This window comes from Mustela lutreola, chromosome 15 (genome assembly GCF_030435805.1).
Source record: "Mustela lutreola isolate mMusLut2 chromosome 15, mMusLut2.pri, whole genome shotgun sequence".
In the NCBI taxonomy this organism is placed as follows: Eukaryota; Metazoa; Chordata; class Mammalia; order Carnivora; family Mustelidae; genus Mustela; species Mustela lutreola.
In genome coordinates this window covers 14,350,866-14,365,222 of record NC_081304.1, presented here as the reverse complement: position 1 = coordinate 14,365,222, position 14,357 = coordinate 14,350,866, and the positions used below count along the sequence as shown (strand labels likewise).

General features: G+C 48.3%; 1 protein-coding gene and 1 long non-coding RNA gene across 4 annotated transcripts in view; one reads left to right on the top strand and one right to left on the bottom strand.

The window, feature by feature from the left end:
- The window catches only part of TEX2 (testis expressed 2), a 104,824-nt gene extending 98,506 nt beyond the window's left edge, over window positions 1-6,318 (bottom strand). For all 3 annotated transcript variants that reach the window (XM_059147274.1, XM_059147273.1, XM_059147276.1), the window contains exon 1: window positions 6,189-6,318. The gene's annotated coding sequence lies outside the window, so the exon portion shown is untranslated. The remainder of the gene's footprint in view (window positions 1-6,188) is intronic.
- Window positions 6,319-6,420: 102 nt separating this feature from the next.
- LOC131816094 (uncharacterized) lies at window positions 6,421-8,732 on the top strand. Its single transcript, XR_009347943.1, has 2 exons — window positions 6,421-6,545; window positions 8,316-8,732. It is a non-coding gene; the product is annotated as an uncharacterized LOC131816094 (long non-coding RNA).
- The last annotated feature ends 5,625 nt before the right edge of the window (window positions 8,733-14,357 follow it).

Genomic DNA, 14,357 nt, shown 5'->3' with positions numbered 1-14,357 from the left:
CCGAAGGCAGAGGCCCAATCCACTGAGCACCCCAAGTGCCCCCATCTCAACTATTAAGATAAGCCCAGGAGGCACTCAATTTGTTAGGTCCAATAACCTGCCTGGGGAAAAGCCCTTAGAACCAACACTCCAGGGGCGCCTGGGTGGCTCAGTGGGTTGAAGCCTCTGCCTTCGGCTCAGGTCATGATCCCAGGGTCCTGGGATGGAGCCCCGCATCGGGCTCTCTGCTCAGCAGGGAGCCTGCTTCCCTTCCTCTCCCTCTGCCTGCCTCTGACTACTTGTGATCTCTGTCAAATGAATAAATAAAATCTTAAAAAAAAAAAAAAAAAAAAAACCAACACTCCAGGCAAACCCCAAAGCGAAAGGCTCCCTGATTGTTTCAAAGCCCACCTGCGTTTCCCATCCCACCAGCTCCACAAAGAAGGACTGGATTCTGCTCTCAACGGTCCCACTTATGCTCCCGGTGACCCAGCTTGCGGCTTCTGTTCACCAAAGGAAAATCTTGCCTTTCAAGGACTTAGGTCGCCCGCAACTGGCACAGGGGCTATTCTTTAAAGGTTGAGCAAAATTCTCCCAATTCATAGTGATGCCCTGAACAAGAACTCAGATTTTTTTTTTTAAGATTTTATTTATTTATTTGACAGAGAGACATCACAAGTAGGCAAAGAGGCAGGCTCCCCGCTGAGCAGAGAGCCCAGTGCACGTGGCTTGAGAGGATTCCAAGAACAGGCAGAGTCCACCTGAAAGCAACCAAAGAGCTCGCATTGGAGAGCAACAGAAGCCCTCATCTTTGCTGTGTGACCTTGGATGAGGTTCGTACTTCTCTGAACTTCAGTGCTCTCATCTTACAATAAGACTGACCATGGTCTCCCCTACTCAAAGGGCCGTGTGAAACTGAAAAAGAGACAGTGCCTGGCACACACAGCAATTCTCCATAAATGAGAGTTACTCATATTGTTATCACCTGACTACTGGTTTCTGCTTTAACAGACACCCAAGTGAGACTTCACGAGCCCTGAATGAAGGAACTCCTTTCAACCATTTAATTTCTCAGATTCTGGGGCACCTGGGTGGCTCAGTCGTTAGGCATCTGCTTTTGGCTCCGGTCACAATCCCAGGGTCCTTGGATCAAGCCCTGCCTCGGGGGTCCCTGCCCTGCGCGGAGTCTGCTTCTCCCTCTCTCACTCCCCCTGCTTGTGTTCCTTCTCTCACAGTGTCCCTCTCTGTCAAATAAATAAAATCTTTTAAAAGAATAAATAAGTAAATAACTTCTCAGATCCTTAGTTCATAAACTCACAAAATCTGATACTGTGTCGAAGGGAGTCAGCGGAGGAGACTGAGAAATCAAGTCTTCATTTTGGAAAAGAGAGCCTCGAGGCCCAAGAACACACACAATACCAAGATAAACCCCAGGACTGGGAGCAGGCCTTCCGATGCCCACTCTAGAGCTCTCTCTGCCTCATCCAGTGCTAGTCATAGGCTTCTGCACATTCATGACCTCCTAGGCCCCTACTGTGTAATGGCATCTCATGATACTTTACCCAAAGCAATTAAACACCACAAGGAGTTTTGAAAGGGGAAACACAAGAATCTTGTATATAACCTTGAGGAGCATTAAAATTCACATGTAAGACTATGCAGGTTTCCAATCTTCTTATAATGATATTTATTTTTAACTTGGGATTTAAAGTTGACAAAGACCTTAATGAACAGGCAGGACAAAGGGAGCTGTCTGCCCATGGCTCGTTAGCTCCTAGAGTTAATGCTCCTCATGGGGACAAGAGTCAGCCAAAGGACAGAGTTCCAGGCAAACAGGAAAACTTTCCTCCGGCCCACAGATCAAGGATTATTGCCTAGGCTCCAAGTGGCAAATCTTTGGAGGTATTCACCGGCTTCAGCCCAGAGCCACCCACCAGTTAACCCTAACCCTGTCATTCAGTACCATCAACTGACATTGGGTGCCCACTATGTGCCAGGTACGGGAGTGGCTTCATGTAATCCCCACAACTACCTATAAAGACCGCACTACTGGGGTGCCTGGGTAGCTCAGTCAGTTCAGCGTCTGCTTTTGTCATGATCTCAGGGTCCTGGGATCCAGCCCCGCGTCCGACCCCTGCTCAGCAGGGAGTTCGTTTCTCCCTCTCCCGCCAGTCCCCCCGCTCATGCACGTACATGCTCTCTCTCTCAAATAAATAAATATTTTTTAAAAAATGAAGAATGCACTACTATAGTTCATCTGATCTAGAGCCCACTACTGTAAGACGTACCATTATATTATGTACCAAAAAAGGACATCATTGCCAACTACAACTGTGAGACCCCATAGATTATAAGATATTTTTCTTCAGAAATGTTAAAATGAGAAAAACTGTACTTGTCTTACCATTGTTGGAATGTGAATACTGTCCCATTTTATAGATAAAGAAACTGATGTACAGAAAGAGAAAAAATAATTTGCCCAAAGTCACACAGCTGCTAAATGGAAGCATTGGGATATGCCCTGGTAGGTCAGGTCACCTTTTCACAGCAGTAAACTCAAATTTCCTAGCAGCCACACGAATGACCCAAAAAGGCACCAGGTAGAGACACAGGACATAGGGTGCTAACTCTTGGTCCACCATAAGCACAGTAACTGTGGCAATTCTCTGAACATCTCTGAACCTGACCTTTCATACGTCCAAAGAAGGCACTGTGCTACAACTGCCATACGTCTTCTGGAAGAAGCAACATAGTACAATGGAAAAAGCATGTTTTGGAATCACAAAGTCCTCGACTGACATTCTTGCTCCACTATCTAACCAGCTTATCATTCTAGACAAGTTACTGAGGCTGCTCAGAGCCTCAGTTTGCTTGTCCATAAAATGAAGCTCCCAAGATCTATCTCCCTTAGAGGGCTGCTCATGGACTGGAGAAGATACCTATATCCACATCCACGTCTATCTGATAGAGAGATCTCCTGGAGAGAGAGAAAGATAGTAGTACAGAACAGAATTGAAATTCAGCAAACGCTTTCTTTTCTATACTAGTTGCCTTCTGCTTTGGGACAGAATCAAAGAACAAACATTCCCTGTGACCTCAACAATGCCCAAGGGGGACCCTCAGGGGAGAATAAGGATCAGAGAGAAGAAAGTAGATGCTGAGGGATAGTCTGGCAAAGAAAATGAAGTGGAAGCACCTAGAGGCCAGGGACAGTATTTGTCTAACGAACTTCCAAGTTTTTGAATAAATAGATAGCAGAAAGGGAAAAAAGAACAGGAACCAATACCATGAAATGATACCAGTGAATAGATATGAGAATGCAGATTATCTTATACCAAACCTGAAACAGAAAACCACTCTTTTTTTTTTTTTTAAAGATTTTATTTATTTATTTGAGAGAGAGACAGTGAGAGAGAACATGAGCGAAGAGAAGGTCAGAGGGAGAAGCAGACTCCCCGCGGAGCTGGGAGCCCAATGTGGGACTTGATCCCGGGACTCCAGGATCATGACCTGAGCCAAAGGCAGTCGTCCAACCAACTGAGCCACCCAGGCGCCCAGAAAACCACTCTTTGAAGTTTCAGTTTGATACCAGAAGTGAATTAAAGTGGGAAGAATTTCCCATTGTTCTGTTTTGTTCTTACATTAAATAATATTCTGTGCATTTCTCCCCTTTCTTTCCTCAAGAACTTCAGAACAACCTCAGAAGAGAGCTTTTGACTTGGAGGGAAGGCAAATCATAGGGCACGTAGAACTAAACCCTCCACCCCTTTTGTTTTTTTCCACCATAACCCACAATGCCTTCCAGGTTCTGGTACACTACCGACTTAATAAAAATAAGTCGAATGATGGGGCGACTGGGTGGCTAGGTGGCTTAAGCCTCTGCCCTCCGCTCAGGTCATATCTCAGGGTCCTGAGATCAAGCCCAGCATCAGCACTGGGCTCTCTGCTCAGCAGGGAGCCTGCTTCCCCCTCTCTCTCTGCCTGCCTCTCTGCCTACTTGTGATCTCTGTCTGTCAAATAAATAAAACCTTAAAAAAAAAAACATTAGTCAAATGAATATTTTTCAGCTACATACAATTTCTTTTTGACGAAGACTCCAAAACACCCTGTACATTTATTCTACCTGAAAGCCTAATCTCTTCTGCTTTTCCAGAAGTATTCTAAAATCATCATCTCTAATGAACAAACAATACATTTGGTACATGTGATTTCTCCAACCCTCTCATAGGAGGACATTCTCCTCTCTTCAAACCTCCAGGCCCCAGAAACTCAGCCCAAGCAAACTCCTGCACTTGCCCTCCCCCACTCTGTCCCAGTCCCTGGGTCCCTTGTCGGTTGTCTCCATTACCACCAACCTCCAACTTGAATCGGGTTGTTAATCTCCTTCCTCTCAGGCACAGCCCCTCTTCCTGCAGATAAATGAACAGGCCAAGCTGAGTTCACCCAGAGCCCTCCATACGCTGACTGGAGGCCTTCACTGACACTCCTGGAGAGCCCCATGTGAAAGAAACTGTCTGCCTAAAGACCCACTCTGTACCCATCACCTTAAGAGGCTTGTTTTCTGAAAGTTTGGACAACTACCCATTCCTGGAAGAATCTGAAATACCAAAATATCTTAAGGGTTAAGAAAAGCTAATAAGGGGCGCCTGGGTGGCTCAGTTGGTTGAGCAACCGCCTTCGGCTCAGGTCATGGTCCTGGAGTCCTGGGATCGAGTCCCGCATCGGGCTCCCAGCTCCATGGGGAGTCTGCTTCTCCCTCTGACCTTCTCGCCTCTCATGCTCTCTCTCACTGTCTCTCTCTCAAATAAATAAATAAAAATCTTTAAAAAAAAAAAGAAAAGCTAATAAGAATGACTGCTTGGAATGACTCTTCCAATACCTCCTACGAGATAAGCTTCACAGTGTCACCTAGTTCTAACCCCTCAAACCTAGACTCCTCAAATACCCCCTTACTCTGGAGTTCAAGGATCATTTGCCCCTCCGTTTTTCCTTATTGGTTTCCATATAACAGCCACTCATTGGTTTCTTCCACCTCACATCTGGCTCCTGAAAGGACTCCTTTAAATCCTTTGATGGGGATCATCAAACATGCAGAAGGCTGGTTCCTTTCAATTCTTGAGCAGAGCTGCCAGGGTGGACTTCAAACAGGAATATGGTACCACCCCTGCCTTCAAGGAGCCCACGCTTTCCCTTCAACTCTAAAAACGTATGCCCTTCCAGCGCAGCGTCTGTAAAACGTAGTGACAAAGTACTTCATAGCTTTGGAGAAAAAGAGCGAGGGTGGGAACAGACTTTGCCCTTATATTTGATGCCCTGTAACCATAACAACCGATGGTTTAAGTAACCATCAACCCACTGAGGGGCTAAGTTTTCCAAAAAACCGTTTTCAAAAGGGGAAAACTCCCCTGCACCAACTCCCGCGTCGGCCGTGCAATTCGGGCGGCGTGCATGGTGCAACTGGAGTTGCGGTGCATTCCTTCTCCGGGTCCCTCGGCTTCGCTGGTGTGCTCGCCAGCGGCCAGCAGCCACAGCCTCCACCGTCACACCCGCGCTCGCGGGCAGGGCACCTGGCGTTAGGCCTCAGCCCAATGTCACTTGTTAACCTTCCGATCCCCCGGCTCTCGGCACGCCGCCGCCCCCTGTCCACGGCCACCGGCGATCTCCAGGAGTTGGGGGAAACAACCCGAGCGCAGTGAGCCCCTGACAGATCCGCGTAAAAGTAACCGCGGTTCTTGACTTGCAAAGCGTTTCGTGACGTGGGCGAGGGGGGCGGCAGGAACCCGGGGCCCCATTCATAAATTTACAAGCTGTTTTCCCTTAGTTGCGTGTGGACTGCCCTCCCTGGTCCCGGCCGAGCCGGGAACCCGCGGACCGCAGGCTCGGGGTACGGGAGGCGGGGGCGGTGGGGGGGGGGGGGGACGGACGGGCTGGCCGCCGCCACCGGTCGGGGTCAAGCCTAAACCGCCACACCCGACCCCGAAGGAAAGAGGGGTTCGCCCGGGGGCGTCGCGGGTGGGCGTCTCCGTCAACACGGGGCCGTGACAGCGGGGCGGAGACCTGGGGGGGCCCGAATCCCCGCGCCCCGCCTCACCAACGGCCGCCGGCCCCCAGCGCAGCCGGGACCCAGCGGGGTTGGACCGCCCCCAGCCCGGGCCTTCTCTGCGGACGCCCCTTCCACCGCCCCCCTGCCCGGCCCCAGTCGCGCTCACCCCGGCTCTGCTGGCTCCTTCATTGTACTGCGCCGGCGCCCGTGCTCCGCGGCCGCCGCGGATCCGGCTTGGGCTCCAGCTCCTGCCGCTGTCCTGCCGCCCGCCCGCCCCCGGGCACCGGCCGCCCCGCCCCGCCGGCAGACCCGCCCCGCGCCCGCGGCCGCCGCCGCCAACCAGAGGACGGCAGGGGCGGAGCAGGCCGCGCGCCAGGCCCGGCCAATCCAGCCCCTACCCGCGCGCCGGGGAGCGGCCGCGGAAATGGGCGCGCGATTGGCCAGGTCTGTTAAAGGGACCGCCGCCCACGGGGCTAGAGCGGGGCGGCGGCGGCGTTACTGTTAAGAAGTCCGGATGGGAGGGGTAAGAGCTTCTCTTCTCTTCGGGCTGCAAAGCTTTCTTCAGTTCTTTGCACTTATTAATTTACTCTTCCTGCAGTCTAGCAAACAAGTGGAGACAGAACCTGGCCGGATTGGAGGGAGAAACTGAGGCTACGAGAACCAGGGGTCCCGCGCGGGGCATATTCACTAAAATTTGGGTTTTAGAAGGCCGTCATCTATCCCGCCCAGTCCCAGAAATTCACTTGAAAAGGCACATTCTCAGTCTCACCATGGAGGATTTTAACATGAAGATCCCTAGGTCCCACCCGAGTCTCTAATTGTCCACTTCTGGAATGGGTCTGGAGAAAATATGCCTTTTTCAACATCCCTCCCCCGAGGTGAATCTAATGTAGATGGTACAAACAGATCCACGCACGCTCAGGTGCATCTTTCGAGTCCATCATAGTCATGAAATTCAAATTTAACTGTCAAAAATAAAGCTAAACTCTTTTTTATCCTCAAAATCAGTAATATGGCTGGGAGACTCTCTAGTGGGCTGGAGGTCGCCTACTAAGAAACTCAGAGCAGTTCCCTGAGAGCGTCCTGCGAAGAATTGAATTTGAAGGGAACCGGGGTGTGATGAAGCAAGAAACCAGTCTTGTCCTCTGACTGGTGAGACAGTGTTGAAATATCTTAATGGCAAACACACCCAGACCCAGTCATAAGCCCTGGAGCACGCCTTGCCCCTCTGGAGCATCCCTCCAACGCCTGAGCCCTGCCCGCCCTCCCAGCCACATTCCTCTCCTCATCCCCAGTGTCCCAAATATACATCTGACCCAGAAGTTACTGCCTTCAGTTTCAAGGTCAGCCCTGTCCCCCTAGACCACTCCTATGAGGAGCAAATGGCCTCCACAGAACACCCCCTATTTTGTTGTAGTATCTGCTGGGTGCTGTGTTTGCAGGGACAGCTCCACACACACAGCGATCTCCCTTGTCAGGATTCAGTCTCAGGGTTGCTGATATCACTGCCTGGTATTACCATGTCTCCTCTTGGCATTCCCAAAGGGAAATGAGCTCTTGTCTCAACAGGAGAGGGCTCCATTCATGGGATCTGTGGAAATGTCCAACAAGGGTGATTATCAGTGGAGAAACAGCCCCAGATTCTTTTTGGACACATCTTAAAATCTCCACCTTGATGGGGGTTTGGGGGGGAGCAACCCCTGAAGCTGCATGGCTGCAAGGGTCCTTGGAAACTGGCAAGGTGCATCAGAGGGTACCCACCCTCCTTTGTGCCTGTTCCAAGCCCTATATAAATATTAGATTAATTAATGCCTCATCAATCTGACCTTAAAGTGGAGGCCAATAAGATCTAGCACGAACACTTAGAAGAATCCCTTCTTTTTGAAAAGTGAGGAATTTGGATTCTTTGAAAAATAAATGAATATATAATAACAATAATCTAACACTTCCTACCTATTAAGAGGCTACTATGGGGCACCTGGGTGGCTCAGTGGGTTAAGTCTCTGCCTTCGGCTTAGGTCATGATCTCGGGGTCCTGGGATTGAGCCCCCACATCAGGCTCTCTGCACAGTGGGGAGCCTGCTTCCGCCCCTCCACCACCACTACCCCCCGCCTGCCTCTCTGCCTACTTGTGATCCCTCTCTCTCGCTGTCAAATAAATAAAATCTTAAAAAAAAAAAAAAAGAGGCTACTATGTGCCTTACTCTGTCAAGACCTTTGTACATATTAATTCACTGAAACCTTACAATAATCCTGTGTGGTAGATAGGATTGCTATTTTCTCCATTTTACAGATGCAGAAACTGAAGCCCAGAGAGGACTGCTGACACGTCCAAGATCACAAGACTAGCTAAAGAAAGAGCCAGCATTCATGACCCTAATGACCAGGATCCTCCTAACTGCTCTGCTCCAGTGCCTGGCAAAATGCCCTTTGTTGCTGCCAGAAACAGGATGGATAACTTCAGAAGGCAAAAAGAAGCAAATATCACTAACCTTCACCAAAAGACCCTGTGATATAGACACCGCCTGGAGTTGAAGTTCCATTGCTCTAACTTACATCTGTTTGACTCTGAACAAGTCACATAATTAAATCTCTTTGGCCCTTGATTGCTCATCTATAAAGTGGGATAATTTTATAAAATGGGATCATTCACCAGGCCCTTGGGCTGGTATGAAAATCCAGTCAAATAAAGAATATGTATATGAATCTACATGGACTTTGAACTTATAAATGAAAAGAGTCATTTTAGAGCTTGGCATCTGTGACTTCCTATGGTGACCCTGTGACAAAGGGCAGGGATTGTGATGCAAAATTCAGATATGAAGCAAGATTCCTTACTCTATCCCCCTAGTAGCTGCTCTGTGAAACTTGGGATTTTTTATACAAAGTAAAATAAATTTTTGTACCTACAGTAGAGGTAAAAGTCATAGAAATTCAAGCCCAAGTTATTAGTATTATTCTGGCATCTCCCTCTTTGTCCCCAGCCATCAGCCCGGTCTCTCTCACAACCCGGACTGCAGCTTGAGCCTACCTGGGTTCTGGTATACTTGACTTATTCCCCGTTGTGATATTTCAAGATAAACCTTATTTTCTCCCGAAACTCTATACAAACAAACAAAAATGCTCTATGGTTTTTAATTCAATGTTTTAAAATATTTTTTTTTAAGATTTTTATTTATTTGACAGAGATCAGAAGTGGGCAGAAAGGCAGGCAGAGAGAGAGAGAAGAGGAAGGAGGCACCCTGCAGAGCAGAGAGCCTGATGTGGGGCTTGATCCCAGGACCCTGGGATCATGCCCCGAGCTGAAGGCAGAGGCTTAACCCACTGAGCCACCCAGGCACCCCCTTTTAATCCAATGTTTTGACACTGCATTGCACTTTTGAAGCGAGAAGTGGTTGCGACATATACAAAAACAGAAAAGTTGATCCACTTGTATCCTTAACAAAGGCTAGGGACCCATTATGCTGCAAGCTGTACCATTAATGAGCAAACACGGAGAGCTCAGTATGTACCAGGTGGTGTTGTAAGCACTGAGGATAGAGATGAAGGTAACTATAAAAAAGTGTAAAAAAAAAAAAAAAAAGAAGAAGAAGAAGGTTGAATTTGGGCACTAGAGCTAGTAGAGAAAGATCAACAAGTTGATAGACCACTATAGGCTTCCGCGAATGTAAGCCCAGGGGCTATGGGGGCACAGAGTAGATGCTACTAACCCCTGGGGAACAGATGAGGTTTTAGGGGTAGCCAGAATAGGGCTATGAAGAAGAGAAACCAGAAAGGCGATAAAAACCCCAGAAAGAGCGTTGTCACCAAAGCCAAGGGAGAGGAGACTGGAGAAGGAGGAAGTGGTCGATAGCAACATGGCCTCTGAAGGTTCAAGTTGGAAGAGGTCTGAACCGTGAACCTTGGCATTTGGATATTAGACAACTATTGGGTCACTGACCAAAGCGGTGTATGGGGGGGCCTGGAAATGCAGAGGACCCCCGGAGCTGGGCTGAAGAGAAGAGCTAAGAAAAGAGAATGAAAAGGTTGGGCAGAGGGCGCCTGGGTGGCTCAGTGGGTTAAGCCGCTGCCTTCGGCTCAGGTCATGATCTCAGGGTCCTGGGATCGAGTCCTGCATCGGGCTCTCTGCTCAGCAGGGAGCCTGCTTCCTCCTCTCTCTGCCTGCCTCTCTGCCTACTTGTGATCTCTCTCTATCAAATAAATAAATAAAATCTTAAAAAAAAAGAAAAGAAAAAGAAAAGAAAAGGTTGGGCAGGAGAGGACCCACAGGATGGGGTCCCAGGAGGCCCACAGGGCAGGGGAGTAGTCCTGGGGCAGGAAGAGGGTCCTCGCTTCCACAGTAAGTTCGATGCAACTAAGAATGGGTGTGGGCGCAGCTTCATTCATAGGTGGAAAGCAGGAAGTTGAGGAAATTCCTGCCTGCTGGCTCCTACTTTTTTAGCTCTAAAGTGAGAAGCATAGTCATCTCTTGAGAGTAGGTGGGAGGTGATAACAGGGGTTTGAAGGAAACAGTAAAGAACTGGAAAAGCCTCTGAGAGAAATGAAAGAAGGAGCTGCCAGATTGAGAGGGAGAATTCTGGGCGGTGCCATGGGCTCCTGCACTCACTACGGCCCCAAGACTGTGGAGGGCTAGGGGGCTAGGCAGCGGGGGCCCAGGTGGGCGGAAATCAGAGTCATGAATTCACAGGGTCAGGAACAGGAGGAAAACAAAACAGCCCAGGGCCACCTGGGTGGCTCAGTTGGTTAAGTGTCTGCCTTCAGCTCAGGTCATGATCCCAGGGTCCTGCAATGCCAGGGTCCTGGGATCAAGTCCCACGTCGAGCTCCTTGATTAGCGGGGACCCCTGCTTCTCCCTCTGTCTGCTGCTCCCCATGCTTGTGCTCTGTCTCTCTTCCTCATTCTCTCTGACAAGTAAGTAAGTAAATAAATAAACAAATAAAATCTTTAAAAAAAAAAGAAAACAAAACAGCTCAGATACTGACAACAGGGGATTTGAAGTGATGGGTCTCGGATCCTATGTTGGATGGAGATAGAGGGAAACCCAAAGACGGGGGAGGGGATGGGGAGGGGAGCCTGGCAGGGGGAACACGTGGTGGCAGGAGAGACGAGGGGAACCAGAGTTGCCTTCATTTGGAGTGGGATGGTAGAGGCAAGGTTTTCAGAGAAGAATGATTTCGAGTGATGACAAGGTCAGGTGTGGCCAAAGAACTGGAACTTCTGAAGATGGTCAGCTCCTGGGTTTCCCCTCCCTCTGCTCTGTATGAAGAATGATCAGCCACAGTGAGACTTCTAGCACTTTCTGTTTACTCTGCACCAGCACTGGGGTGAGGCTTCAAAACGACGGGTGGTAGTGGGTAGAGGGTACACGGTGGGGAGAAGATTTTCTCATCTGGTTTTCCTTCTAAAATAAAAATCTGGGGCCCCTGGGTGGTTCAGTGGGTTAAGCCTCTGTCTTTGGCTCAGGTCATGGTCTCAGGGTCCTGGGATCGAGCCCCACATCAGGCTCTCTGCTCAGCGGGGAGCCTGCTTCCTCCTCTCTCTCTGCCTGCCTCTCTGCCTACTTGTGATCTCTCTCTCTGTCAAATAAACAAAATCTTAAAAATATATTTTTGTTTAAAAAATAATAATAAAATAAAAATCTGCTAATAATCAGGACTCACACCATCATCAAGACACGAGCATCTGGGGGAAAGAATGCTTGAGAGAAGTCTTCAGGGCCTTCAGTGAGGCCTCCTCCATCAGTGGGCTGACGCTCTGTGATTTCCTAGCCATCATGGAACAGCAAACAGCAAGGTGATGTCAATTGTTTGCTCTGCTAGTTAGCATGTGAGACCTGCGTTTATCAAATACAAATGTCTCAAAGCTCTGTCATTCCCTGGGACACTGGGGGAATGGTGGCTTCCAACTGGTGTAGACCAGCCAGAATGAAATTTCTGGGGAAAAAGACTGATATTTCCTTCCCGTTCCCTGCCTACTCTAAGCCTTGCCTCCCAGGCCCACTACCCCAATGCTCATAGAGAATGAATACACAGTACAGAGGTTATTCCCTTGCTTTCCCGATAATGTTGATGTCACCCACCATCCCTGCTGTCTTCCAACCACCAGGCCCACTGCTCCACTGCAGCATGGGAAATTCAATCTCCAGCTTGCCCAGAATCACCCTGGAGCATAGTTCTGACTCCAGGAATGAGAGCTTAGGAGTGCCGCCAATAAAGGTAGGCTCAGTCATGCATCTTTTATCCCCACCAGAACACATCACCCCTTAAGCAGCAGAAATGGGAGGGCTCAGCTGGACATTTAGTGACATATACATAGGGGCAGGTTGAGCATTTTGTTTTTGGTTTTTAAATCTTGGAAAGGAGATTTATATAGTATGTATTATATATTCACACCCTGGTATATTTCCCAGGAGTTAGTGGGAAATGTTAGCTCCTGACCAGGTTGTTAAACAGAATTGAAATGAAAGTGGGCTTGCTTGTCTTGGCCATTTCCACATATCTATTCTACTCAACACCTCTGCAGTTCAGAAGAGAAGGGATGGTCTGTATTTGAGGGAGCGTTTAAGGAAAGGAAATGTTTGGGAAGCTCGTGGGGATATGGCCACGGAATCGGCCACGGTGGCCGTAGCTGGAAGTTCTCAAGTGGTGTGGTGCTTAAGACATTTCTGATACAAAGTCCATTTTCAAAAAGAGAACCTTGTACAGTCCTCCCCAAACTGCCATCATGGGGTATCGGGATACAAGCTTTCAAATGTCTTTTGATGTTGCTATAATGTTCATTTTAGGGAATCGGCATCAGGCGAGTAGCTTTGGGGGCATTTTGGACCTGGTTCAGGTTTCACCTTTGTCATTTCTGAGCCGTGTGGCCTTGGAGAAGATATTGAATTTCCTGGAGCCCTGTTTTCTTATCTGTAAACTGAGATACCCACATCATATACTATTGTAAAGATTAACTGTATGCATAAATGCTTAATATAGCATCTTTCCATAGTAGTTGCTCAGTTAATGGAAACTGTTGTTTTTTCACTCTAGGGAAAACACACTCTGGCCAGGGAAGAAGACGATGGATTGACAGGCTTAAGCCTCAAATATAAAAGTGAAAGAAGAGGGCACCTGGGTGGCTCAGTGGGTTAAGCCGCTGCCTTCGGCTCAGGTCATGATCTCAGGGTCCTGGGATCGAGTCCCGCATCGGGGGGTCTCTGCTCAGCAGGGAGCCTGCTTCCTCCTCTCTCTCTGCCTGCCTCTCTGCCTACTTGTGATCTCTCTCTGTCAAATAAATAAATAAATAAATCTTAAAAAAAAAAAAGTGAAAGAAGAGATCACATGGTTGCAGGGAACAAAAAAAAGGACTCTTAATACTTTAAACAACCAAACAGTTTCAACTATGATGGCTACCTATATTGGAGTTTGAAGGAAAGCATCAGTATCAAATATTCTGTCAGTATGTAAGCTCATATTTGAGATCAAGTCATCTTGATCTCAGACCAGGAAATAACATGATAGATATATCTCATCAAGGAGAAACCTCAACCCTCTACTTTCCTTTGCCCTACCCAATCCTGGAGAGTGGGAAGCATAGGTCTTTTCTAGGACAAGTTTCTTCTTCCTACACCTCAGTGCAGGGCTCAGCTTTGTTTGCACAGGTGAGCTAATTAACAGCCAACAGCAGAGGAAGAACCCAAATCCACAGGTAGGGGGCTCCTTCCTCACTGCTCCCCCAGCGCCCCCTCAACCCCCGCAGCACCCCACTCTCCTCCTGGGCCTGTGTGGTCCACCACAGCAGGAAATGGTTTGTGGTTTTCTACTGTGAAAGTGACAGAAGCTCAGTTTAGAGTATTAAAAAAACAGAAACCTAGAAGAAGGGGAAAAAAAAAAAACCAAACAACCTCCCTCATTTTCTTACCACTTATTAAAAACTGTCAACATTTTGTTTGTATTTCCTTCTGTTCTTTTTATTTTTTTTAAAGATTTTATTTATTTATTTAGCAGACAGAGATCACAAGTAGGCAGAGAGGCAGGCAGAGAGAGAGGGGAAAGCAGGCTCCCTGCCGAGCAGAGAGCCCCATGTGAGGCTCGATGCCAGGACCCTGGGATCATGACCTGAGCTGAAGGCAGAGGCTCAACCCACTGAGCCACCCAGGTACGCCTCTTTCTGTTCTTTTTAAAAGCATAATTTGATTTATATAGCTGTTATTTCATACTCTATACAATGTTGTATTCCCTATTTGACATTTAACACTGTAAATAATGGATGGCAGTATAGGCTGTGGGAAAACAGGGCTTGACTGGGGGTCAGAAGGGTCTGAGTGTTAATTTCAGCTCTGCCACTTATGGTA